This window comes from Pelodiscus sinensis, chromosome 24 (genome assembly GCF_049634645.1).
Source record: "Pelodiscus sinensis isolate JC-2024 chromosome 24, ASM4963464v1, whole genome shotgun sequence".
Classification (NCBI taxonomy): domain Eukaryota; kingdom Metazoa; phylum Chordata; order Testudines; family Trionychidae; genus Pelodiscus; species Pelodiscus sinensis.
Genome location: NC_134734.1, coordinates 5,564,425 through 5,590,167, shown reverse-complemented (window position 1 = coordinate 5,590,167; position 25,743 = coordinate 5,564,425). Strand labels below are relative to the sequence as shown.

Genomic DNA, 25,743 nt, shown 5'->3' with positions numbered 1-25,743 from the left:
GAGCCTCCAATATCCCCAGCAACAGCCCCTCCCCCGGCCACTGTCTTCTCCCCAAGTAAGGGGGTCACCTGGGCCCCTCTTCTCCGCCTCCCTCCTCCGTCCAGTGTCCTCCCCTCACTGGGGTCAGCTGGGCTGGTTGCCAGGTTCCCTCTCTGCAGCCCTTGTCTGTCACCTGGCCAGAACCGGCCGTGTCCTCTAAGCAGGGTCGGGGTCACCAGGGTCCCAGACACCACGGCTCCAATTCTGGGCTGTTCTCTGAAACTGCAAACTCCCCACCTGTGTCACATTAAACAATTAACTTCCAGGCATTGAGTGCCCCCCTGTATGCAGCATCCCCCTTTGAACTCCCAGAACTCCCCACTTCCTCACACAAGTCCCTTCCTTCTACTGCCCCTTGTCACTCGCTGCTGGAAGCTCCATCCATGGGGTGCAGTGCATCCCACCCCTGACACCACTGGGACTGTGCATCAGGGTTCCTCTGATCCTGCAGCCCCGTAGCAGCAAGAACAGACTCCGCCAGTCAGTAGAATAGGGAGGGTTTATTGCTTCTCCAGGGTACAGCACAGCATAGATGTGATGTGGCTACAGGCGTCTGGGCCAGGATACCTCAGAGCCCTTGAGATGGGGCGCCTGGGCCCCTAGTCTGTCTCCAGCCTCCTCCTTAGTCTGTTTCCTTCATGTTTCCCAGCCAGCCACTGACCCTTCCCCCGAAACCTCTCTTCCTTAGTTCCCTCACTGCCCTCAACCGTTCAGACGGGTTTGGTCTTTGTCAATGTGACTTAGGGAGCCCACCTGCTGGGCAGTGCTTACAGGCAGAGGCCAGTAGGGGTCACCCACAGTCCACAGCCCACGCACCTCGACCAGTGAATGCCCAGAGTGTGCTGCCTGTCCCCTACATCACACAGTGGGGCTGGCCAGGCCCTGCTGCGGTGACCCACGTGGGTGAGGAGATGGGATCTCAAGCTTGGTGTGTGCCTGCTTATCTCAGCCGGTGCTTTCCCCAGACACAGGCAGGGGCCCCTGCTCACAGTGCTGAGGGGTTCCCGTCCAGGGTCGGCTCTGAGGTGCTGGGACCACCTGGCAAGGGCCGTCGCTGGGACAGGTTCTCTCCTCCTCCCATCACCTCAGCCGGGTTGAGTCTCACTCTCTGGGGAGGTGGCAGGGTCAGGCGGGGAGCGTCAGCAATCGGCATCAATCATCCACCGGGCACAGCCAGAGACAGGCCCTGCCCCAGCGGGGATCAGGGCCCCATTGTGCCCGGCGCTGCCCAGACAGCCCAGATCTCTGCTCCCACATGCAAAGCCCCCTCCTCATCCCTTCCCTGGCTGCTCTGGTCACTGAGTTCTGGGAGCTGCAGGCTCGGGCGACAGCCAATCTCGCTTCCCCAGCCAGACTCTCTCAGGCAACTCGGACAGGCAGCAGGACGGTCATGGACTCACTGCGCTGGGTGTCTGGGCTGGAACAGCAGCTGGGGGGTTGGGACGGGGATTGGGCATCAGCAGCAGTCTCCAGTCTGCCACCATGAGGCAGCCCCAGGGGTGCAACGCTCAGCCCTCTGCCCACCTGCCCAAGAGTCCGGGCTGCAGGGGCCAGGACACTGGAGCCTGGACGAGTTTCTGGGACTGGCTCTGGCCATTGCTAGCGGGTGGAGGCCGGTGCCAGGGCCTCACGGTTCCTCTGCTCTTGCCCTAGTGCTGTCTCCTCCCACTGCCAGTGCCGGGTGCCAGCCCAGCCCCCTGCCTTCTCCACAGGGTCCCAATGTGCCCCTGCAGTGCCAGTGCCTGACCCACCCAATGCCTGAGCCCGGCTGCAGGACCTGTGTGGGGATCAGTAACTCCATGGCTGGGAGAGTCGCCCTCCAGAACCCGGCGTGGGTCCCAGCTGGGGAAGAACCTGAAATGCTGCAATTTGCTACGAGGAGGGAGGGAGGTCCTGGGCTCTGGGGGGAGGGTGGTCAAAGGGGGAGGGAGGTTCTGGGGTCTGGGAGGAGGGAAGTTGTAGGGTTTGGAGCAATAGAGGTCGAAGGGGGAGGGAGGTCATAGGATCTGGAGGGAGGCAGGTCGAGGGGGGACCTCAGTTCTGGGGGGAGGGAAGTCAAGTGGGGAGGGAAGTCATGAGGTTTGAAGGGAGGGAGGTGGAGTCTGGGGGAGTGAATGTTGAGAGAGGAGGGGACCTTGGGCCTGGGGGAAGGAGGTCGAGTATGGAGAGAAGTGGTAGGGTCTGAGGAGAGGGAGGTCGAAGGGGGAGGGAGTTCCCGGCGTCTGGCTAGATCCAATCTCGAGAAACTCGTCCTGGCTCCAGTGTCCTGGTCCCTTCAGCCCGGCCTCTTCCGGCCTCTCTTGGAACAGGGGGCAGAAGGTTTCAGCTCACTGGCTCTGGCAAGCTCCAGCCTCTGCTGCCCACCTGCCAGCCCTCACCCCCGGGCAGGGCATGGAGGCTGCACTGACCTTCCACTGCCAGAGCTTCTGGCCACCAGCAGGGAGCAGGCAGCAGAGGCCACAAGAAGCTCAGTGCCCCCAACTTCACCCCAGCCTAATTTGAACTACCTACTTTGTGCCGCGTGTAGCCGCGGGCACGGAGTCCACACTAACCGGGATTTAAAAATGGCGGCGCCCGGCAAGATGCAAATGAAGCCCAGGATATTTAAATCCTGGGCTTCATTTGCAACTTCAAATGCCTACATTAGCCACCCTAGTTTGAACTAGGGGGCTAGTGTAAACATACCCCAAGAGAGTTTGTCCCTGGGCCTCCTGCCTGAGAGCCGATTCTTCCTTTGGGCCAGGCATCACACCCCGGCCCAAACACCGGGAAGAACCATTTCAGTGGGAGAATGGTGAAGCACTGGAATGGGTTACCTAGGGAAGTAGTGGAGTCTTCACCCCTAGAGGACCATGTCTAGCCTGGCCGTGCCAATCTAGACGCTCTTTTCCGAAAATGCTTTTAACGGAAAACTTTTCCGTTAAAAGCATTTGCGGAAAATCATGCCAGTATAGGCGTAGGGGTAGGGTGTTGGACTTTGGGTGATTTTTTTTGGGTTGCTGGACTTAAGAGACTCTTGGGCTGTGTCTAGACTGGCATGATTTTCTGGAAATGCTTTTAATGGAAAAGTTTTCCGTTAAAAGCATTTTCAGAAAAGAGCGTCTGGATTGGCACAGATGCTTTTCCGCAAAAGCACTTTTTGCAGAAAAGTGTCCGTGGCCAATCTAGACGCGCTTTTGCGCGAAAAAGCCCCAATCATCATTTTCACGATCGGGGCTTTTTTGTGCAAAACAAATCTCTGCTGTATACGCTGGCCCTTTTGCGCAAAAGTTTTGCCCAAAAGGGACTTTTGCCCAAACGGGAGCAGCATAGTATTTCCGCAAAAAGCACTGATTTCTTACAGTAGGAAGTCAGTGCTTTTGCGGAAATTCAAGCGGCCAGTGTAGACAGTGTGGGGGAAATCTCGCTCTCCTGTGGTACAGAGCCCCAGAAGGGTCAGAGGCTGGAGGTCAAATCAGTGAGGCAGGAGAGAAACCTAGAAGGAAAACTTTATTATGCATGTATGCAGGCTGACAGCAGAGCAATAGCAGTCAGCCCCGAGAGACAGTTTCAGAGATTCTTTATACAGTATGCTCAGACAGTTTAGTTGTTGATTGTTTTCTTTAACATATCAAAGTCTCAGCGGAAGCACTCTGAGACGTTTCTGTTCACACCAGAAGTGCTACAAGTAAGTTTTACAGAACAAAGTCCCATGAGAACTTGAATGGAGGAGTCTACAAGGCAAACTGTGACAAAGATAAGGGTTTACATGACAAATTGTGACAGACTAGGAGTCTCCATGAACTTGAGATAGGAGGCATTGTAAGGGTCTTGATTAGAGTTAATTTGATTTCTCTCTGTTACAGGGAGAGAGGCCTGGAAAACTTTTAACCCTTACAGCAGTTTTCTTTGAGAGAGTTTTGATTTCCTGCACAGTCCCCCCTTTAGACACAATTGGAGTTATTTGATTTTTCAACAACTGGCAAGTTTTTTGGGAAAAGCAGCTGATTTTCCGGAAAAAATGGCCAGTCTAGACACAGTCTTGAGGTGTAGGACTTTTGGGATTTTGGAGGATTCGTGGCTGGGGAGAGGGTATTTGCTCATGTTTGGTCTATGAATCCGAGTTGTGGTGTTTTCCCAAATTAATGCTGATGTTGGTTACCTCGTTATAAAAGATTTGCTGCTATACTGAGGCTCTGTGCTTGCGAGAGGGGAAGAATTGCCTCTTTGAGGCACCCACAGGTGTATGTGAGGGTATGTCTACACTACAGCACTAATTTAAACTAACTTAATTCAAATTAGTTAATTCGAACTAAGCTAATTCGAACTAGTGAATCTAGACCTAAAAACTAGTTTAAATTAGTGTTTTGCTAATTCGAACTAGCATGTCCACATTGAGTGGACCCTGAACCGAAGTTAAGGATGGCCGGAAGCAGTGCCGGCAGGGCATCAGATTAGGACTTAGAGCGTGGAACTGCTGTCTCAGGCTAGCCGAGGGCTGCGCTTAAAGGGACCCGACCCCCACCCAGGACAGACAGTTCTCAGGGTTCCCTGCTTGCTTGTCTACCTCAATGAGGGACAGCAAAGCAGTCCTGATTTGGAATGCCTTGAGTGCCTATACTCGGCACATCACAGCACTCGGCCATCAGCCCGGCTGCACTTGCCACAGGCTGCCATCTGGGGGGGGGGGGCAATCGGGGGCTGCAGGAGAGCTTCCACCACGAGGAGCCCGCAGAGCCAGCCCAGTCCTCCACATTGGGGGTTCGTACCCCATTCCCTCCCTCACCTCCTTCCACTTGCCCCTCCCTACCCCCCCTTCCTGATGTAAAAAATAAAGGACACGTATGTTCAAAAATAGAAACTCTCTTTATTGAACAAAACTGGGGGGGGGGGGGGATTAACCTCTGGGGAGACTGGGAAAAGGAGGTGGGAGAGGGGAAGGGGAAGGGGAAACCTGAGAGGAGGGAGCTGGAAGGGGGAAGCCAGGGGAAGAAGGAGGGGAAGTATAAAACTATGGTACGCCATATCTTCAGTACTGTGTACAGATGTGATCTCCTCACCCCAGAAAAGATGTCTTGGCCTTGGAAAGGGTTCCGAAAAGGGCAACTAAAATGATCAGGGGTTTGGAACAGGTCCCATATGAAGAGAGGCTAAAGAGACTGGGACTTTTCAGCTTAGAAAAGAGGAGACTGAGGGGGGATATTATAGAGGTCCATAAAATCATGAGTGGTGTGGAGAGGGTGCATAAAGAAAAGTTCTTCATTAGTTCCCATAATAGAAGGACTAGAGGACACCAAATGAAATGAATGGGTAGCAGGCTTCAAACTAATAAAAGAAAGTTCTTCTTCACAAAACACATAGTCAACCTGTGGAACTCCTTGCTGCAGGATGCTGTGAAGACTAGAACTATAGCAGAGTTTAAAGAGAAGTTAGATAAAGTTATGGAGTGCTCTTAGCCAGGGGGTAGAAATGGTGTCCCTGGCCTCTGTTTGTGGAAGGCTGGAGATGGATGGCATGAGACAAATGGCTTGGTCATTGTCTTTGGTCCATCCCCTCCAGGGTACTTAGTGTTGGCTGCCGTTGGCAGACAGGCTACTAGGCTAGATGTTCCTTTGGTCTGACCCAGTATGGCCGTTCTTATGTTCTTATGTTCTAAGCTCAGGGGTCAGGGTCGGGGGTGTCACTGGACCACCTTGATTTTCATGCAAATCTGCTCCTGGGTTTGCATGTAGGCTTTGGTGGCCAGGCTGGCAGCTATCCTGCCCTACACGGCCGCTTTCCTGTGCCTAGTACGGAGATCGTGGACGTTGGAGGCCTCCCCCCAAACTTGGATGAGGTCCACGATCTTTGCACTAGACCAGGCAGGTGCCCACATCTTGTGGCCCCAGGCAGGTTTCTGGGAGCCACCAGCCTGTTCCTGGGAAGAGGCGGAGGCCTGGATGGCTGTGGGTGGCTGGCTCGTGCTGTGCCAGGTACAGGGTCTGCTGGCTGGGTGTTGGAAGGCTTGCACCTGGCACGGGCGCCGTAGCGAGACATGCCCCTTTAAGTGTTCTGGGGCCAGGAGGGGGGAAGAAGAGTTTCCCTGGTTGTGCCCAGAGTGGCCACCAGGGCAAGCTGGGAAGGGCTAGCCTCCCACTAGTTCGAATTAAGTGGCTACACAGCCCTTAATTCGAACTACTTAATTCAAACTAGGCGTTAGTCCTCGTAGAATGATGTTTACCTAGTTCGAATTAAACGCTTCGGTAGTTCGAATTAAGTTCTAACTAGCCGTTTGCCTGTGTAGCGCCTATTAAAGTTAATTCGAACTAACGGCTGTTAGTTCGAATTAACTTTGTAGTGTAGACATACCCTAAGATTTCCCAGGTCACTGAGGGCTCGAGCCGGTGTTGTATTACCTCGTTGGGAGGAGACCCCTAGATACGGAATCCGGCCCTTCCTGCTATTAACTCGGCCTGGCAGAAGGGTCACAGTTCGAATTAATTTTGTAGTGTAGACATACCCTCGGTGACTTAGGCAGCCCACCTGCTGGGCAGTGCTCACAGGCAGAGGCCAGTAGGGGTCTCCTCAGTCCACAGCCCAAGCACAGCAACCAGCAAGGTACTGACACTACATCACAACATGTGGGTGAGTCGTGGGAATCACACCCCACAGCGCAGGGGGACCCCGGGATACAGAGCAGACAGCACCCCCGCTACGCCACAATAGCACCAAGGTCTAGGTCAGCGGTGACCAACCCGCGGCTCATGAGCCGTATAAAACATTGCAGCTCCTGACGGAACCAGGACGGATCCCGGAACTGCTCAGGCCAGCCACTGTCATGGCCGGGCCGCCTTGAGCGGCATGTGTGCTCAGGGCCCGCACCGTTCTGCTCACCCCCTGGTGCACAGCGTCGTATCCTGCACGTGCAGGCCGGGTCACACACAGCGTCCCAGCCGGCTGATGAGCACAGGGAGCGGCAGCAGCAAGGGCTCCGGGTGCGACGGCGGCACCAGCAGTGGCTCCGGCTCCCAGACCTGAGCATAAGGTTAGTGGGGAAGGGCAATTGGGTTAGAACGGGGAGGGGAGGTGTCTGGCTCTGGGGAAAGGGAGGGGGATTGGGTTCGAGTGGGAGGATGTGCACATGGCATCCCAGGCAGCACGTCTCAAGGCCGGCAGCTCAGCTCACACACCCCAGCGCCTGGAGAGAGAGGCAGCTCCACCTCCAGGACCCGAGAATTAGGTTAAAGCAGGGGGGAAGGGGATTTGGTTTGGGGGGTGCCTGGCTCCTCCTGGAGCCAGAGGGTCTGACTGAGCAGGACAGAGGTATGAGGGGCTTGGGGTCTGTGTCCCCAAGTGACAGTCACAAGGGGATTTCGGTGGCCAGACCCATCACTTTCTGCATGAATATGTATGTGCCTCAGTTTCCCTATTGGTAGCACCAAGGTCTTAGGTGGTGGGAATAAGGGCATGTAAGTGTCGCAGGGGCTGCTCCAGCTGCCTGCACAAATTCTCTGGATGGCCCCTTGGTACCCTGAGCCAGAGAAGGGGGATGTGCCCAGGAGAGGGAGGAGGATGTGACTGGGTGACTTTTGGCCTGGGAAGCAAGAGGAGGAGCAAGCCTGTCGGTGGCCAGGCAGCTGGGAGCGGGTCAGTCTCAGCTGGCTGGGGCACAGCGGGGTGGGGGAGAGAGCCCTAGATTTGACTGAACGCTCTTGTTCCCTGTGCTAACCAGCCATGTCCAGCACTGTGTCCTGTCGACTGACACACCCACCGCACAGGGCGGTGCAGAGTCCCGGCTGTGTGCGGGGTTGAGAGGCAGGGCCTGGGTGGAGGTGGATGAGGATGCTGCAGGCTCCCAGGGAGGGGGAAGCCGTGTGAGCTGTGGTGACAGAGCTCAGAGCGAGGAGGCAACACACAGAGTCCTGCCTGGCTCCTCACAGAGCAATTCCAGAGCAGCCCCCCATCAATGACCCCCCCTGCCCTCCTTCCAGACTCATCACCCTTCACTGAGACACAGACCCCCCCGCAACCACCCCCAGCCCATCACCCTCATTGGGACACTGACATTCCCCCAGCCACCATCACCCCTCACTGGAACACAGACCCCTCCCCTCAGCCAGCCCCTCCCCATTAACCCTCACTGGGACACAGACCCCCCCCCCCCAGCCAGCCCCACACCATCACCCCCATTGGGACACTGACTCCCCAGGCACCCCCATCCCATCACATGGGACACAGTTCCCCCACCCCCCAGCCATCCTCGCCCCATCACCCCTCACTCAGACTTAGAAACATTAGGCACAAACTTGGCTTCAATCGGGTGTTTATTGGTGCAAGGCAGCAAGGAGCAGAGGCAGGAGCTGTCACACGCTGGCTGGGAGGCTCTGATGGACGCGGGGGCTGGCCAGACCCCTGCTGTGACCCACGTGGGTGAGGAGATGGGATCTCACGCTCGGGTTCTGGGTGCTTGTCCCAGCCGGTGCCTTCCCCAGTCACAGGCAGGGGCCCTGGCTCAGTGCTGAGGGGCTCCTGTCCAGGGTCGGCTCTGAGGTGCTGGGGCCGGCTGGCCAGGACCATCACTGGGTCAGGTTCTCTCCTCCTGTCGCCTCAGTCAGGTTGAGTCTCACGCTCAGGGGGAGGTGGCAGGGTCAGGCGGGGAGCGTTGGCAATCAGCACCAATCATCAGCCGGGCACGGCCGGCATCCTCCTCGGGGACCGGCGTCCTCCTTACTCTGAGCCCAGGAAAGGGGGACGCTCGCCCGGTCTCATTCCTCCTTGGTTTCCTCAGCAGGTTTCATTGACTTGCCAATGCAGGGTAACTTCACAGCAGAGAAATTCTGCACCTCGTCTCCGTTCAGCAGGATCCTCTTCTCTCCTAGGAACTGTTCCTCATCATAAAAGACAACGGCTCCCTTAGTGACTTTCAGAGAGAAATAGGGGCCAGGCAGAGAAGTCTGCTTACGGCTAAATGACACCGCAGGGTCTGGGTAAAAAGGGTGATGATAAAGGACGACCTCTGAGCTGCTGATTCCCCCCTTGATCAAGCGCAGGGATTGGATGGTCCCTTTCTTGAGCACCTTAGGGAATTTGTGGTTTCCCTGCCCGAGGATGGCAAAGTCCCCAGTATAATTCGGAGAGTCAAAGAAGACCCAGGGGTCTCCGCTCACAGAGATCGCGTTGATGTTGGAAGATGAGAAACCAGAACTAGTGATGTCTGGGTTCTGCTCACTGAACGGCACCATAGACGAAGAAACCAGATGGAAAGTGACAGAGTGTGCCATGGTGTCGGCCCTCGCTCAGCGTCGCAGGGACTGGATGCGCAGGCTGGAATGTTCCCTCCTGTGGCCGAGCTGCACTTATATAGGCAGCTTGCGGCAAGGGGGGAGGTTTCCCAGCCGGGGGAAGGTCAGGCCAGGGGCTGGGCTTCCCAGGAAGGAGGAGGCACTGGAGAGGGAAAGGGGTGTGGTTCCTCTCCTGTGTGAGTGCCAAGGCTCCCAGGGTGGTCCTGGGGCATTGCAGAGACCATGACAGGGCCCTGCCCCAAGCAGTTCCCTGGGACTGGCACCCGCCAAGCCCCCAGGCTCCATCCATCCCACTCCAGCCCCTCCCTCTGCTGCCTGGGCAGGAGCTGCAGGGACCTGTGAAATACTGAGCTGAGGGGCCTTTTGACTGGCGCACCAGCTGCCCCTCTGCTCAGACCCACGTGCCCTCACTGGGGTCACTGCAATAGCACCAACTGACCCCATAGAGACCAGGGCCCCGTTGTGCTGGGCAGTGCCCAGACCCAGCCAGAGACAGGTCCTACCCAGCTGGATCAGGGCCCGTTGTGCCGGGTGCTGCTAGCTCGGGGCAACAGACGCTCTCACGTCCCCAACCAGCTTCTCTCAGGCAGCTCATGCAGGCAGTGTGATGGGGCCTGCCAGGCCATGGACACACTGCGCCGGGCGTCTGGGCAGGGACAGCAGCTGAGGGTCCAGGGGGTGGAGCAGCAGTGGCTGAATCCAGTCTACCACCATGAAGGAGCCCCAGGGCGCAGTGCCCAGCTGGGTGCCCCGGTCCCAGAGCTCTCAGGGCAGGTAGGTGAAGGATGGCGAGGGCAGTGCAAGTATCAGAGGGGTAGCCGTGTTAGTCTGAATCTGCAAAAGCAGCGAGGAGTCCTGTGTCACCTTATAGACTAACCGAAGTGTAGGAGCATAAGCTTTTGAGAGCAGTGCAGACACTCAGCCAGAGGGCCAGCGCCATGGCAGGCAGTGGAATCACTGCACTGTGGGCTGGGTGCAGCGGGGCAGAGCCGGAGTCCAGCCACACCAGAGCCAGGACCCCAGAGGCTGGGGGAAGAATTCAGCTGCTCCTGAGCTCCTGTCCGATCATGAAAGGCCTGGCCCTGAGGTGGCCCCTGGTCACCCCTTGGGGCCATGGGGATGGACACCGGGACCCCAGCCAGAGACAGCAAAGGGGACAGTTGTTACCAAACCTTCCAACGTGCACCAGCTCCACTCCTGTGCCCTCTGCTCCCTGCGGGGCACCTGGTGGGTACCTCCCGGGCACCTGGTCTGCCGCTCCCACTCACTTTATCAGGGCACCGGGCGCCTGGTGTGGGGAGCATCAGCCCCTCATCTTGGCCAGGCCTTGCCTCAGGCGCAGCGCGCCCTCGCCTCCCACCAGCACCCCCATTCCACTCTGTCCTCGGCTCTCCAGGGCATCTCGCCCCGTGTGTCTCAGCCCAGGGGCCCCCTGCTACCCCACTGGGCCTGCACGCTGGAGGCTGATGGCTCCATGTCCCATCAGGCCTTGTCAGCAGAGAACTGTGCTGCCTGGGCAAGGGCTGAACTCTCTGTGTTGGGTAACAAGGCCCAGCGGGCAGAGCACAGACAGCAGAGCCCAGCCTGGCCTGAGCCCATGGCCCTGTGCCTCAGTTTCCCTATTGGTAGCACCAAGGTCTTAGGTGGTGGGAATAAGGGGTGCGGCTGTAGCCAGATGCCTCAGCCCCTGCTCTGCCCATGTTTTCCAGCCTCCCCGAGAAGCCCTGCAGGGTGGAGCGGGGAGGGGCCCAGTAACGAGTCCAGCGGGGTGCAGCCTCCCCAGGGGGACACCCCACCAGGCCATTGCGGAACGGTCGGGGGCCATGCAGCCAATGGGCCAGACGATAAACCCTGGGTTTGACAGGAGCTGCTTCACGCCAGGGGGCTGCAGTCGCCCCCCCCCCCCTCCAGCTCCAGCCCCTGTGGGGCCATGTGCAAAATGGGACCATCCCTCAGTTAGTCCCACTGCCCGGCTGCTCCCCTGCTGCTCCCACCGCCCCTCTGGGCAGCCAGCAACCAGTCAGCCCAGCTGCCCTCTGCCTTTCCCTGCCATGCCGCAGGCAGCCAGCAGGGGGCAGGGCAGCCCAGCACAAAACTCACCTGGCTCCAGCCCAGCTAGCCCAGGCGCTGCAGGGGGGCAGCAGGAGGGGAAGAGGGAGAGGCCCTGCCTCTGGACTCGTGCTGGGAGGCAGGAGGGGCAGGATGGCACCTGATCGCTCTGGAGGTGTCTGTCAGAGGCAGTGAAAGTGTCGCCCGCTGGCTGCCTGCCGATCTGGGCTCCTGCATGGCCAGGCCCCCTGCAGAGCCACCCACAGTCACCCCCTGGCTCCGGGGACAGATGTGAGCGGCGGGGGGGGGGGGGCAGAGGGGTAGAAGCAAGTTAGGGGATGTGCCCAGGGACCTTGCCCCGAGCTGGAAGAGACCTCAGAAGGTCATCAAGTCCAGCCCCCTGCCCTAGGCAGGACCAATTCCAACTAAATCAACCCAGCCAGGGCTTTGTCAAGCCCAACCTAGGTAGGCAAATCAGGCAACCGGAGTTGCAAATGAAGCCCGGGCTACACACGGCAGTTTAAAGTTAATCCGAACGAAGTCCTTCATTCCACGAGGAGTAACAGTTAATCTGAACTAAGGACTTCGTTCGGATTAACTTTAAACTGCTGCGTGTAGCCACAGGCAGTTTGTTCGAGCTAAGGGGGATTTAAAAATGGCGGCCAGACGGGAACATACAAATAAAGCCTGGGATATTTAAATCCCGGGCTTCATTTGCAACTCCGGTTGCCTGATTTGCCTACCTAGCTCGAATTAACGAGCTTGTGTAGACATACCCTAGGGATAGAGACTCCACTACTTCCCTAGGGAACCCATTCCAGTGCTTCTCCACCCTCCTAGTGAAATAGTTTTTCCTAATATCCAACCTGGACCTCTCCCACCGCAACTTGAGCCCATTGCTCCTTGTTCTGCCATCTGTCACCACTGAGAACAGCCTCTCTCCATCCTCTTTGGAAGCTCCCTTCAGGTAGTTGAAGGCTGCTCTCAAATCCTCCCTCACTCTTCGCTTCTGCAGACTAAACAGACCCAGCTCCCTCAGCTTCCCCTCGTAGGTCATATGCTCCAGCCCCCTAATCATTTTGGTTGCCCTCCGCTGGACCCTCTCCAATGTGTCCACATCCTTTTTGTAGTGAGGGCCCAGAACTGGACACAGTACTCCAGATGTAACCTCACTAGAGCCACATAAGGGGAATAATGACATATCTGGATCTGCTGGCAATGCTCCTTTTAATGCACCTAATATGCCAATAGTCTTCTTGGCTACAAGGGCACACTGTTGACTCATATCCAGCTTCTCACCCGCTGTAACCCCCAGGTCCTTTTCTGCAGAACTGCTACTTAGCCATTCAGTCCCCAGCCTGTACCAATGCTTGGGATTCTTCCGTCCCAAGTGCAGGACCCTGCACTTGTCCTTGTTGAACGAAGCTCAGTACACGGCGCTTGTGGGCTGTTGCAGTTCCCAGGCTGGGAGATACCGATTCCCGCTGCACTTTTGGACAGGGGAGCTCTAACCAGGGGAGTCGTTCCCCAGCCTGCCACTACCCCGGCCCCTAGACATGCCCCGAGGGAAGCCCAAATGCAGGATCCCTGTCTGGCTGGCACCTTCCCACGCCTGTTTGTCCCCAAGACGTGGGGGTAATGAGGCTCCTCCTTGGACCTCTGTGCCACTGCAGGAAAGGTCCCGCTGTCGAGGCCTCAGGTGGCCTTGCTCCAAGAACTCCGACTTCATCTTTCTGTCTTGGCTCAGAGATGAGGGCGAAGCCTCGTGCCATGTCCCCTTGGATGACGGCCCTTCTCTGTTCTCCACAGCTGGACCAGCTGCAACAGGAGCAGTTGACACCCCCCTGCCATCGTCCTGACCTCCCATGGCGAGCCAGTGCCAGAGCACCCATGAGGACTTCCAGAGGGAGCATATCGCTGCCCTGAGAGCCCTGCAGCACGTCACAAGCCGGCAGGATCGGAGACTGGAGGGGACCTGCAGCTGCACCGCGACACCTGGAGGGAGCTGCTGCAGCAGGGCCGATCCTTCTGCACGGCCTTCCGTATGGTCATCGACTGCCTGGTGGCTGCTCCCACGCTGGCTCCCACCTCACTGTGGCCACCGAGCAGCCTGCACAGGAGGCGGTGACACCTCCCAACACAGGCACCACACCCAGCCCCAGGCCTGAGCTTCTCCTTCCCCCTCCTCCCTCTTCCATCTTCTTCCCCCCCACCCTGGCAGGAACGTCTCCCCCTTCCTTTCACAAAGGTTGTGGAGGACACAGCACACTTCCACCTGGGGAAGGCCTGTGGGGACAGGGATCAGGGACTTGGGTGGGGAGTGGGGATATCAAGGGGGCAGAAAGGGGAAGTAGGGAGCAGATTGGGGTGGGTGAACAGAGGGCAGTAAGTAGGTAGGGCTGGATAGAGTTTGGCAGCCCAAGGGGTCTGGAGGTGGGGGGCAGGCCACACCTGGCTCTTTGGGGAGGATCTCAGAGGGGTTGCTGCATCAACTACGAGGAGTCCTGGGGCACCTCAGGGCATCCCTTATTCTGAACTAACAAGGCGAGCGTCCGCACTGCCAAGCCCGTGATTTTGAAACAACAACTCCTGCTAGTGAAGAGCATTTCACAGTTTCAACTATTTTGAAATTCTTATTTCAGGAGTTATTATTTCTAAATAAGTGTCTAATGTAGGCATGTCCTTAACGGATTTATTGGGGCATCAGTGTCTGTGGGTAAAACCCACCTCCCCGCCCTCCTCCCCCCACACTGTGTACCTGACACAGCCCTGGGGCCAGACGTTTGCCCACCCCTGAACTAGCCCCACTCGAGCCCTCTGCAGACAGCTGTAGAGAGGTTGTGTGTGGCCCCCTCCCCCGCTGCTGCCCAGCCCCTGCTTGTGCTATTCATCTGACAGGACTTGAGCTGTGGCTCGTGTGTCTGTCCCCCATTGCCAGCACCCAGCACTTGGCGAGCTCTGTGTCCCCGTCTCCAAGTGCTGGGATGTGTAGGGATGCAGTGAGGGGTGTGGGGTGCGGTGGGGTCAGAGTGGACAAGGGAGGGATGCAGTGAAGGGTGGGCTGTGTGGTGGTTGGGGTTGAAATGAGGGATGCAGTGAGGGGTGGGCTGTGGCAGGTTGGGGTTGGCATGGGGAGGGACGCAAAGAGGGAATGGGGTGGATTAGTTGGAGTGGGCAGGGGAGGGATACAATGAGCAAATGGGCTGGAGTAGGGATGCAGTGGGAGGAATTGTGGGGTAGTGGGGTTGGGATGGGGATGAGTTTACTGAGGGCTTGAGTGGTGCAAATAGCAAAAGGTGGCCCAGCCCCTGGATCCTATACAACTCCCCGACCCCTACCTCCCAGAGGCGTAGCGAGAGTGTTATGGGCCACGGAGGTGAAGGCAAAATTGTTACATCTCCCCCCTACCACCAAATGGTGGGGCCCCGAACCTAGCACATGGCTCAGCCCGACCCTGGCGGGGTGGGGGGGAGTTTCTACCGCATCTTACCCGACCCCATCCAGTTTGGGGCTGAATCCCACACAGAGGTGGAGGAGGTCAGGCTGGGGGCAGAGAGGCGGGGAGAAGGTAGCTCCAGATGGTGGTGGCGGGCAGGCGAGTGGGGGGATGACAGGGAGTGGAAGGGGACTCTACTGACACCTCACTAGTGTGGCACCCAGGGGCCACTTCTCCTTCTCCCTCCCCCTCCCCCGTGCCCTCATCATTACACCACTGTAAATAATCCACCTCTTAGGATATTTATTGTCTAACAAATTACTTCTTTTACTAACTGCAGACATAAGTTATAAAGTTTTGTGGTTTGCATTCTGTTAAATGATTTTTCCCTTTAATTTGTTCGTATCCTGTTCTCATTAGGTTCATGTCTTTTACATAAAAAATGTCAAATTCTTAAATATGTAAGTTTTATAAAACACAAGAGAAATAAATATTATACAACCTAAATATGAATTTCATCACTATATTTCATTCAAACATTTAAAACCACTGTTATAGCAAATGAGTAACAACACATTGCTTTAATGAATAAAAAGTAAAAAAGATGTTGAGCATATCAAATGTATTGTAATAGAGAGGTAGCCGTGTCAGTTTGATCTTGGTAAAACAAAAAGAAAAAAAGTTATGTAGCATTTTCAAGACTAACAGGATAGCTAATAAATTTATTGTAAGGAATCAGTAATGCTTTCTAACTCCCCATTTACTTACCTAGTTAACCTATATTGTACAGTGAAAAACTACGAGAAGTTATGAACATAAGAGATTAACTTACCTGTTAAAATAACACTCCGAAAAACTTTTAAATGATACTAACACACAATACAAGAATCACCCTCACTTTCTTGAAGGCACTTGAAGCAATAAGTAGCCTAAGGCTGAGGATACCCTGCAAGCGAGGCTTTCTGTCTGCCATGGGGACATTTTCCTTCAGGCTGCCATAAGATTTTATCCTTAAGTAAAGGAGGGTATTTCTACACTACAAGTTAATTCGAACTAACAGCCGTTAGTTTGAATTAACTTTGATAGGCGCTACACATACAAACAGCTAGTTCGAACTTAATTCGAACTAGTGGAGCGCTTAATTCGAACTAGGTAAACCTCATTCTATGAGGACTAACGCCTAGTTCAAATTCAGTAGTTTGAATTAAGGGCTGTGTAGCTGTCACGTTGCTGGATCTTGTGGGGAGCAGCCAGATCACTGATGCACCCATAGGTGGGGGTGCTGGCCCCAAAAATGGTATAGAAGGGAGCCATGTGAGGTATTGAATAGAAGCTTATTATCTGATAATCCTATGTACGCTGTTCATGTGTTTGTATAATGTCTGTGTGTGCAATTATTAGCATGTACTTGTATGGACACTGAAGATTTCCCTGCATGTGGTTAAGCATTGGGCAGGGCTGAGCCTGTGGGGCCTGTGGACATGCTAATTACCTGTGGAACAATGGCTCTCAATGGGCCAAGGACACACCCAAAGAATGGGGGCTGTCACCTGAGAGCAGCCAGCAGGGAACACAGGGAGGCTGAGGACCAGGTGACCTACTGCATACCAGAAGAGGCCAGGAAGGAGGTATAAAGAGGCCATGTGGTCGATGCCATTTTGTTCTCAACTCAGCACTTCATCCCAGAGGCAGCATTGCAGGGATCGAAGAGTCCGGAAGACCTGTGAAGCCATCCTGATCTTAGGATGTGCAATAAGAACTTTTAAACCAGCAGCTGCAACATCTCTGCTAGAGCCTGCGTTGAGAACTGGGAGATTCGGTGCATGTAACGTACTGTACTTTAATAACCTTACTCTCATGCTTTTCTTTATTGTAATAATAAACCTTTAGATATAGATTCCAAAGGATTGGCCCAGCGTGATTTGTGGGTAAGGTCCAGAGGGTAAATTGACCAGGGATCTGTGGCTGGTTTCTTGGAACCAGACAGAACTTGTTCGGGGTAGGTGGGATTGGGTGCTAGGACCCCCCGACCTGTGTATGAGGCCCGGGGCCATCTGGGGCACGGATATTGCTGGGGTGTCGGAGGGGTTTTGCTCGTGAGGCTTCAGGCAGGCAGCTGAAGCACTCTGTGAGACTAGTTTGTGGCCTATTTGGAGAGGTCACCAGTCTGGGGGCTGTAAGGGGGAAGCCAGGGGAAGAAGGAGGAAGGGAAGTATAAAATTATGGTACGCCATATCTTCAGTACTGTGTACAGATGTGATCTCCTCACCCCAGAAAAGATATTTTGGCCTTGGAAAGGTTTCCGAAAAGGGCAACTTAAATGATCAGGGGTTTGGAACAGGTCCCATATGAAGACAGGCTAAAGACACTGGGACTTTTCAGTTTAGAAAAGAGGAGACTTGAGAGGGGATATGATAGAGGTCTATAAAATCATGAGTGGTGTGGAGAGGGCGGATAAAGAAAAGTTATTTATTAGTTCCCACAATAGAAGGAGCGGGGGGGAGGGATAGCTCAGTGGCTTGAGGGTTAGCCTGCTAAACCCAGGGTTGTGAGTTCAATCATTGTGGAGGCCATGTGGGGCAAAAATTTGTCAGAGATGGTACTCAGTCCTACTGTGAAGGCAAAGGACTGGTGGTGACCTTTCAAGGTCCCTACCAATTCTAGGAGATAGGTAATCTCCATTAATTACAGGACATGAAATTAATGGGTATCATGTTTAAAACTAACAAAAGAAAGTTCTTCTTCACACAGCATGGAGTCAACCTGTGGAACTCCTTATCAGAGGAGGCTATGAAGGCTAGAACTATAACAGAGTTTAAAGAGAAGCTAGATAATTTCATGGAGGTTAGGTCCATAAAAGGCTATTAGCCAGGGGATAGAAATGGTGTCCTTGGCCTCTGTTTGGCCTCTGTTTGCAAGAGGCTGGAGAGAGATGGCAGGGACAAATTGCTTGATCATTGTCTTTGGTCCACCCCCTCTGGGGCACCTGGTGCTGGCCACTGTCAGCAGACAGGATACTGGACTAGATGGACCTTTGGTCTGACCCAGTACAGCTGTTCTTATGTTCCACCTGCTGCCTGAGAATCTGGTCTGGCTGTCTGGCTGTGGGTGGGGGTGCAGGGCCCATGACTCCCCCACACTCGGTGACAGAAAGGGAAGGCCATTCTCCAGGTCATGAAAAAAGACATTTATGGTCACAGTGAGTAGTTTATAGTTGATGCTGCACTTTTACCTGGCATACCCTTTACTGTAAGTTTATTTTAGGTACATATTGTGCTTTGATACACATAGACATTATAAGTACATTGATACCATTGATTTAAGCAGTAAAACATAATAAACCTTTTCATTAGCAGGTTTTTCTTTATGTTTGGTAAACTGCTGTGTGGGGACAAGATTATATGTTGTTAAGAAGGATACAATGTGCCAAAAATACTGGAGAAAGGCTGTTCACAGTGGTGACAAATAACAGAACAAGGAGCAATGGTCTCAAGTTGTGGTGGGAGAGGTCCAGGTTGGATATTAGGAAAAACTATTTCACTAGGAGGGTGGGGAAGCTCTGCAATGAGTTACCTAGGAAAGTGGTGGAATCTCCATTCCTAGAAGTTTTTAAGTCTCAGCTTGACAAGGCCCTGGCAGGGTTGATTTAGTTGGGATTGGTCCTGCCTTGGGTAGGGGGCTGGACTTGATGACTCCTGAGGTCTCTTCCAGCTCTATTATTCTATGGAACTATTTCAAAATTACTAAATTTACTTAGGTTTTCCTTTCAGTTTTTGTGTTATTGTTGAGTACCTGCAAAGATATGTTCTTTTTCTGGTGCAGTATTGTGGGACTTGATGTTAAGGCATTTACCAACTTTGAATTTAGCATTTTAATTTATTTTACTATAGCTAAACAAAGGAACAGAATGTGACCAAATTTAAAAGGGCAAATGTACAAATAGTTAACAAGACTTTGTTGCCCCTTGTTGGGGTGATCATTTAATGTTTATTTTAATACCATGTTACCTTATCTGTAAGTTGTTTATATTGAGAATGAGAATAAAATAAAATATATTTATGTTATAAGATACTTCAACTATAATATAACTAGCCAATTAGCCCATCATAAGACGGGATTTTCAAGTCTCTCTCCACGTCGGTCTTCTCTCCTGAGCCTCCGGTCTCTCGCTCCATCTCTCTCTCTCTCTCTCCTCCTCCTCCTACTGCCTCCCCCTCTCTCCCTCTCAGCTCTCCTCCTCCTCCTGCCTCTCTCTCCATCTCTCTTTCTCTTCTCCTCCCCCTCCTGCCTCTCACTCAGGGGAGCGCAGAACCCAAACAGTTGTGTGCGCCATTTGCTCCCCAGCAGCAGCCTGGCTGAATGGCGCAGAAGTCAGCTGAGCACCACTGAAGGAGGCGAAAGGGGTGAGGCAGTGACATTCACGGACAGGGGGCGGAGCCTGGAGCTGCTGTCACACCGCGGGGGAGCCCAAATGGCCGCTTTCTCTGTTTGCTCCCCCACGTTGGCCTGGCTGAGGGGCACAGAAATCAGCCGAGCACCATGGTGGGAGGGGAAAGGGGGCAGGGTGCTGACAGTTAGGAACTTTTTTCTAATGTCCAACCTAAGCCTTCCTTGCTGCAGTTTAAGCCCATTGCTTCTTATTCTATCCCCAGAGGCCAAGATGAACAAGTTTTCTCCCTCCTCTTTATGACACCCTTTTAGATACCTGAAAACAGCTGTCATGTCCCCCCTCAGTCTTCTCTTTTCTAAACTAAACAAACCCGGTTCTTTCAGCCTTCCCTCATAGGTCATGTTCTCTAGACCTTTAATCATTCTTGTTGCCTTTGTCAACTGCCCTGTTATGCCTCGTGGGATGAGGTTTACTGGGGCAGTCGACAAAGGCTTTTGATGTCGATCACCGAGCGTCCAGACTACCGTGCTGAGTCGCCAAACAGCTGATCGTCACAGCACGGCAGCCATTTTTATTTAAATGAAGTGGCGATTATTTAAATTGACGCTTCATTTTGCTATGTCTACAAAGTTCATTTACATAGCTCCGTCAATGGAGCCATGTAGTGTAGACATACCCTTTGTGTTAACTGCTACAGCCAATGTCTTACAGGAGTCAAACTGTCCGGTGCTTCCGTCACTGCTGACTGTTAATGAAGCAAACTCTATGGCCAAGCCATGAATATAAAAAAGCTGCCCCGCTGGGCTACAATAGAGCTTTGAAATGCAAACGTGCATTGGTAAAGCAGGAGAGTGGTAGATGTTTGCTCTGGTCCTTGTGATTGAACAAACAACCCTTAGCTCTTGTTAGGATTGATGATGAAGCTTGATTGTAGCAGTGGTGTTGTCTATGTTTCTCTTTGGAGGTTGTGGTGCACGATATGCAAGCTGTTTATGCAAATTGCCTTGGTGTTCAGGGGTGTGACAAAATGAGAAAGTGGTGGGGGATTCAAAGTGGAGTTGCATGCAGAGGGGGGCATTCAGTGTCCCTGGATGTTACCGGTTTAACAAGCGGAGAAGTGTTGTGGTTACAGGGAGCAACACAAAATGGAGATCTTGGCAATTGGTGCCCTGGTGACCAGCAGACCCAGCTGGGAGGACACAACAGGGTCTGGTTAGTGGGAGGATGTCATGTTATTGGATTTTGAGGGGAGCAGCCGGGTCACTGCTGCACCCATGGGGGGGGCGTTCACCCCAAAAATGGTACAAAGGGAGCCGTGTGAGGTGTCAAACAAAAGCTAACTTTCCACTGGTTCTGCATATGCTCTTCATATATCTGTATAATGTCTGTGTGTGAAGTCATGAATATGTACTCTGTAGGGAGACTGGAAGTTTCTCTGTATGTGGTTGAGTAATGGGCCAGGAATATTTGCCTATGGACATGCTAATGAGCAAGTCTCCAGGGAACAATGGATCTCTGGAGGCCAAAGACATACCTGACACACTGGCCAAGTGACTCTAGCCAGCTTGGAAGAAATCAGGGAGGAGGTATAAATATGCCATGTGGCAGACTTTATGCTGGTACTCAGTTCTGCTCCTGACCCCAGATGCAGCCTCACAGGGAATCACAAGCCAGGAAGAACTGTGGACCCATCCTGACATAGGATGTTCACCAAGGACTTTTAAGCCAGTAGCTATAACATCTCTGCTAGAGCCTGCATCGAGAACTGGGAGATTCGATGCATGTAATGTATGATACTTTAAAAACCTTACTCTCATGCTTTTCGTTCTAGTAGTAATAAGATTGTAGATTCTAAAGGATTGGCTCAGCATTATTTGTGAGTAAGATCCAGAGTATAAATTGACCAGGGATCTGTGGCTGGTTTCTTAGAACCGGACAGAACTTGTTCGGGGTAGGTGGGATTGGGTTCTAAGACCCTTCACCTGTGTATGAGGCCCAGGGCCACCTGGGGCACGGATATTGCTGGAGTGTCGGAGGGGTTTTGCTCGTGAGGCTTCAGGCAGGCAGCTGAAGCACTCTAGGACTGGTTTGTGGCCTATTTGGGAAGGTCTCCAGTCTAGGGACTAGCAAGAGCCCCGAATTTGAGCAATTCACCCTGAGCAGACGCCCTCAGCTGTGCCCAGACCCAGCCTGGTCCATCACAGAGGACAATGGGTTGCAGAGAGGAGACCCTGGAGACCTGCCCAGCCGGCTCCAGCTGAGGGTGGACAAAGAATGGAGGAGAGAAGGCCCAAGTGACCCTGGTTACCTGGACAGAGGACAAGGGCTGGGGAGGGGCTGCTAAAAGGGGGATATTGGCGGTTTGGCTGGTAGGAGGGGGGTTCTGAATTGCACAGGAAGAGAGCAGGCAGAGCCCGCCTGGCAGCAGGGAACAGTCAGACATGCTGGGCTGGGATGGGCGGGGGAGGCCTACAGGCCTGAGGGATTCTTTGCTGCATTCCGAGCTCAATAACACCTCCTGTCTTGTGCTGGCCGGGAGCCGCTCTGGTCTCATCCTGAACCAGCCAAGACTGACTCTTCCCCCAGGACCTAATCCCCAGCCTGGAATCCACCCAGACTATCCCTTTGTCCCCTTTCCCAGGCCAGAGGTGCTTCTGCTGGCACCTGGCCCTCAGGACTGAGAGGATGCACATACTCCCCATGGCGTCATGCCCAGTCTCCCCCTCCTCGTCCAGATAGTGTGCCGTGTCCAGGGAAACTGAGGCACACACACTATGGGTATGTCTACACTACCACCCTAGTTCGAACTAGGGTGGTAATGTAGGCATACCGCACTTGCAAATGAAGCCCGGGATTTGAATTTCCCGGGCTTCATTTGCATAAGCCAGCCGGCGCCATTTTTAAATGCCGGCTCGTTCGAACCCCGTGCCACGCGGCTACACGCGGCATGGGCTAGATAGTGCGGAATAGCTAGCTAGTCCTCACTATCTAGCCCATGCCGCGTGTAGCCGTGCGGCACGGGGTTCGAACGAGCCGGCATTTAAAAATGGCGCCGGCTGGTTTATGCAAATGAAGCCCGGGAAATTCAAATCCCGGGCTTCATTTGCAAGTGCGGTATGCCTACATTACCCCGCTAGTTTGAACTAGCAGGGTAGTGTAGACATACCCATAGAGAGTTATTACAGAACAGCAGTGGATAGTAGAATCACATACGCCCTCACAAGGCAAACAGTGAATTTAGTCCCAATACAGTACCCACTACCTCACATCAATAACTTCAGGTTTAAAGGTGGCTGCACGTTTCCAAAAAGTACAATAAATAGCATTTGCCGTACATCACTTTCTGCGTATGGTACACACACAGCTCAAGCTACATTTTAAAAACCCCACCATGAATCAAAACTTAGCGGAGTTACAGGCGTTAGTCGCGGCGTGTGAAGCTGCAGAAGGACATGCTGTAAACATAGACACTGATTCTAGAGGCACATTAGGGGCTGTACATGATGATATTCACTTGTGAGTGAATCTGGGATTCCCGACGAGTGCAGGATCCCCAATACGCAATGGGGGAATAGTGGAGAAATTCCACACAGCCGTACAGAAAGCTACCAAAGTAGCGGTGATAAAAGCAAAGGCCCAGACAAAAGAGGCAGACTCCCATACCAAGGGGAACTGAAGGGCAGACGAACTGGCCAAACAAGCAGCAGATAAAGAGACACTGCAACACAGCCTCTCATTTAAAAAAAACCCAATTTTTTTGAATTACAGGACATCCAACATGCTGCGTCAAGGGCAGAGATGTGGTTATGACTGAAGAATGGGCGCAAACTGTGTGATGATAACACTTGCAGAGGCCCGGGGAGTGTTATCAGATGCGCTGATGGGAAACTCTGTGATGATAACAGATGGAGAGGCCTGAAGAATGGGATGCCCCTGGGAGGAAGACTCTGGGTTAGGTTAAAAGGGGTACAAAACCAGAGTGACATCGTGATTGGAGTCTTTTATACAAGAGGTGGAGGAGCCTTTCTTTAAACAGCTCACAAATACCAACCAAAGCGCAGGATTTAGTGGTGATGGTGATCCCCCGAGCCACACCAGGGCCCACCCCACCACCGCCTCACTGTAATTCGCACTCAACATGTAATTCGCCTCTCTGGCCTGGTAAAAAGCCACATGGATCGTGGAGGCTCACTATTGATTATCGACTTATTAACCTGCATGCTCACTCCCCCTAGCTGCTGACCCTACTCCTATTCTTTTACTCGCCTGAGCCAGGGTTTTCATAACTCACCTACTTTCTTTCATAGAGCATTATCTGATGTGCTGGCAGAGCTGCCAGACTCGGCTTCTTGTGTTGCACAGTCTGTTGAAGATCTTCTCATCTCCTCACCACATGGCCAAGCGCACATGAAGAACTTAGGAGTGATCCTGCAGCGCTCCGCAGACAGAGGGGCAAAATGTAATGCTAGAAAGGCCAAGCTCACAAAAGAGGCAGTATCGTGCCTGGGGTACAAAATAGATAAAGGGCACAAGTGTCTAACTGTAGTCTGCACGGAAGCTATTCAAGCGTGCCCAGGACCGACCACAGTCAGCGGGGTGAGGAATGTGTCAGGGCTACTCGAGTCTTGCCAAACTCAAATCCCAAATTATTCCAGGATTGTCCAGCCCCTTAATGACCTCCTGAAGGGGGTTGGCAGATCACACGATGCAGTTGAATGGACGCCCGAATGCGAGCAGGCGTCCACCACCTTGAAACAGAGGCTAAGCTACTGCCCCCTGCCATCTGTCTCTCCTCCACCCCTGTCCCTTGGTGCCTTCCCCTTTCTTCCCCCTCCCCTCCACACAAGCCCCTTCCTCTCCCAGCCCTTTCCCCTATTTTTCCCCCTCCCCTACCTTCTGCCTTCCAGTTTGTAGGTCTGGAGTCTGCGATCAGGCCCTGCTGCCCCGCTGTCCGTTGCGGGGGTATAGGCTGCTCTGGCGTCCGCTTCACATTCCTTCTGGGGCTACGAAGTTTGGGTGTCCACCCCACGGGGTTGCCTGCAAGAGGGTGGATGCTTCCCTGAGCTCACCACCCAGGCCCAGATAGACCCCTCCCCTTTGCGTGCCACGCCTCAGGCATTTAAAATACCCGGCGCGTGGCATGAGCATGCGCCACAAGACTGCAAGGGCAGGGCTGGCCCCCCACACCCACTCACTGCAGCGTCCACCCAGGGGCGAGGCCTTCTTAGCCATCTACTACTTAGCCAGTCAGTCCCCAGCCTATAACAATGTTTGGGATCCTTCCATCCCAAGTGCAGGACTCTACACTTGTCCTTGCTGAACGAAGCTCAGTACACATTGCTTGTGGGCTGCTGCTGCTCCCAGGCTGGGAGATGCCCCTTCCCACTGCACTGCTGGGCAGGGGAGCTCTAACCAGGGGAGTTGCTTCCCAGCCTGCCAGTACCCCGGCCCCTAGACATGCCCCGAGGGAAGCCCAAATTCAGGATCCCTGTCTGGCTGGCACCTTCCCACGCCTGCTTGTCCCCAAGACGTGGGGGTAATGAGGCTCCTCCTTGGACCTCTGTGCCTCTGCAGGTAAGGTCCCGCTGTCCAGGCCTCAGGTGGCCTTGCTCCAAGAACTCTGCCTTCGTCTTTCGGTCTCGGCTCAGAGATGAGGGCGAAGCCTCGTGCCATGTCCCCTGGGATGACGACCCTTCTCTCCGTTCTCCACAGCTGGACCAGCTGTTACAGGAGCGGTTGACACCCCCCCACCATCGTCCTGACCTCACATGATCTGCTGGCGCCAGCGCACCCACGAGTCCTTCCAGAGGGAGCACATCGCTGCCCTGAGAGCCCTGCAGCGCCCCACGGACCAGCAGGATCGGAGACTGGAGGGGACCTGCAGCTGCACCGCGACACCTGGAGGGAGCTGCTGCAGCAGGGCCGAGCCATCTGCACGGCCTTCTGTATGGTCATCGACTGCCTGGTGACTGCTCCCACACTGGCTCGCACCTCACTGTGGCCACCGAGCAGCCTGCACAGGAGGCGGTGGCACCTCCCAACACAGGCACCACACCCAGCCCCAGGCCTGAGCTTCTCCTTCCCCCTCCTCCCTCTTCCATCTTCTTCCCCCCACCCTTGCAGGAACATCTCCCCCCTCCTTTCACAAAGGTTGTGGAGGACACAGCACACTTCCACCTGGGGAAGGCCTGTGGGGACAGGGATCAGAGGCTTGGGTGGGGAGTGGAGGAATCTCAAGGGGGCAGTAAGGGGAAGTAGGGAGCAGATTGGGGATTGGTGAACAAAGGACAGTCTCATCAACAAACACTTCTGCCTTCCTTTGCTCATCCAGTTCAGCCACCCTGGCCTCCAAAGCACGCACTCTGTCTCTAAGGGCCAGGAGCTCCTTGCATCGAGCGCACACGTACGCCACCCACCCACAGGGCAGGTAGTCATACATATTGCACTCGATGCAATAAACAGGATAGCCCCCACTCTGCTGCTGGGCTTCTAACTCCATTTCCTACTCTAGTTATATGAGGGTTTAATTAAATGTTTCAGATGGAAGTTGTTTTAAATGATTTAAGTTT

General features: G+C 54.0%; 1 long non-coding RNA gene across 1 annotated transcript; it reads right to left on the bottom strand.

Moving 5' to 3' along the window:
• Window positions 1-22,978: 22,978 nt before the first annotated feature.
• LOC142819604 (uncharacterized) lies at window positions 22,979-24,206 on the bottom strand. The gene is made up of 3 exons (XR_012897482.1): window positions 24,068-24,206; window positions 23,466-23,602; window positions 22,979-23,107 (listed from the first exon to the last, which is right to left on the bottom strand). It is a non-coding gene; the product is annotated as an uncharacterized LOC142819604 (long non-coding RNA).
• Window positions 24,207-25,743: the final 1,537 nt, after the last annotated feature.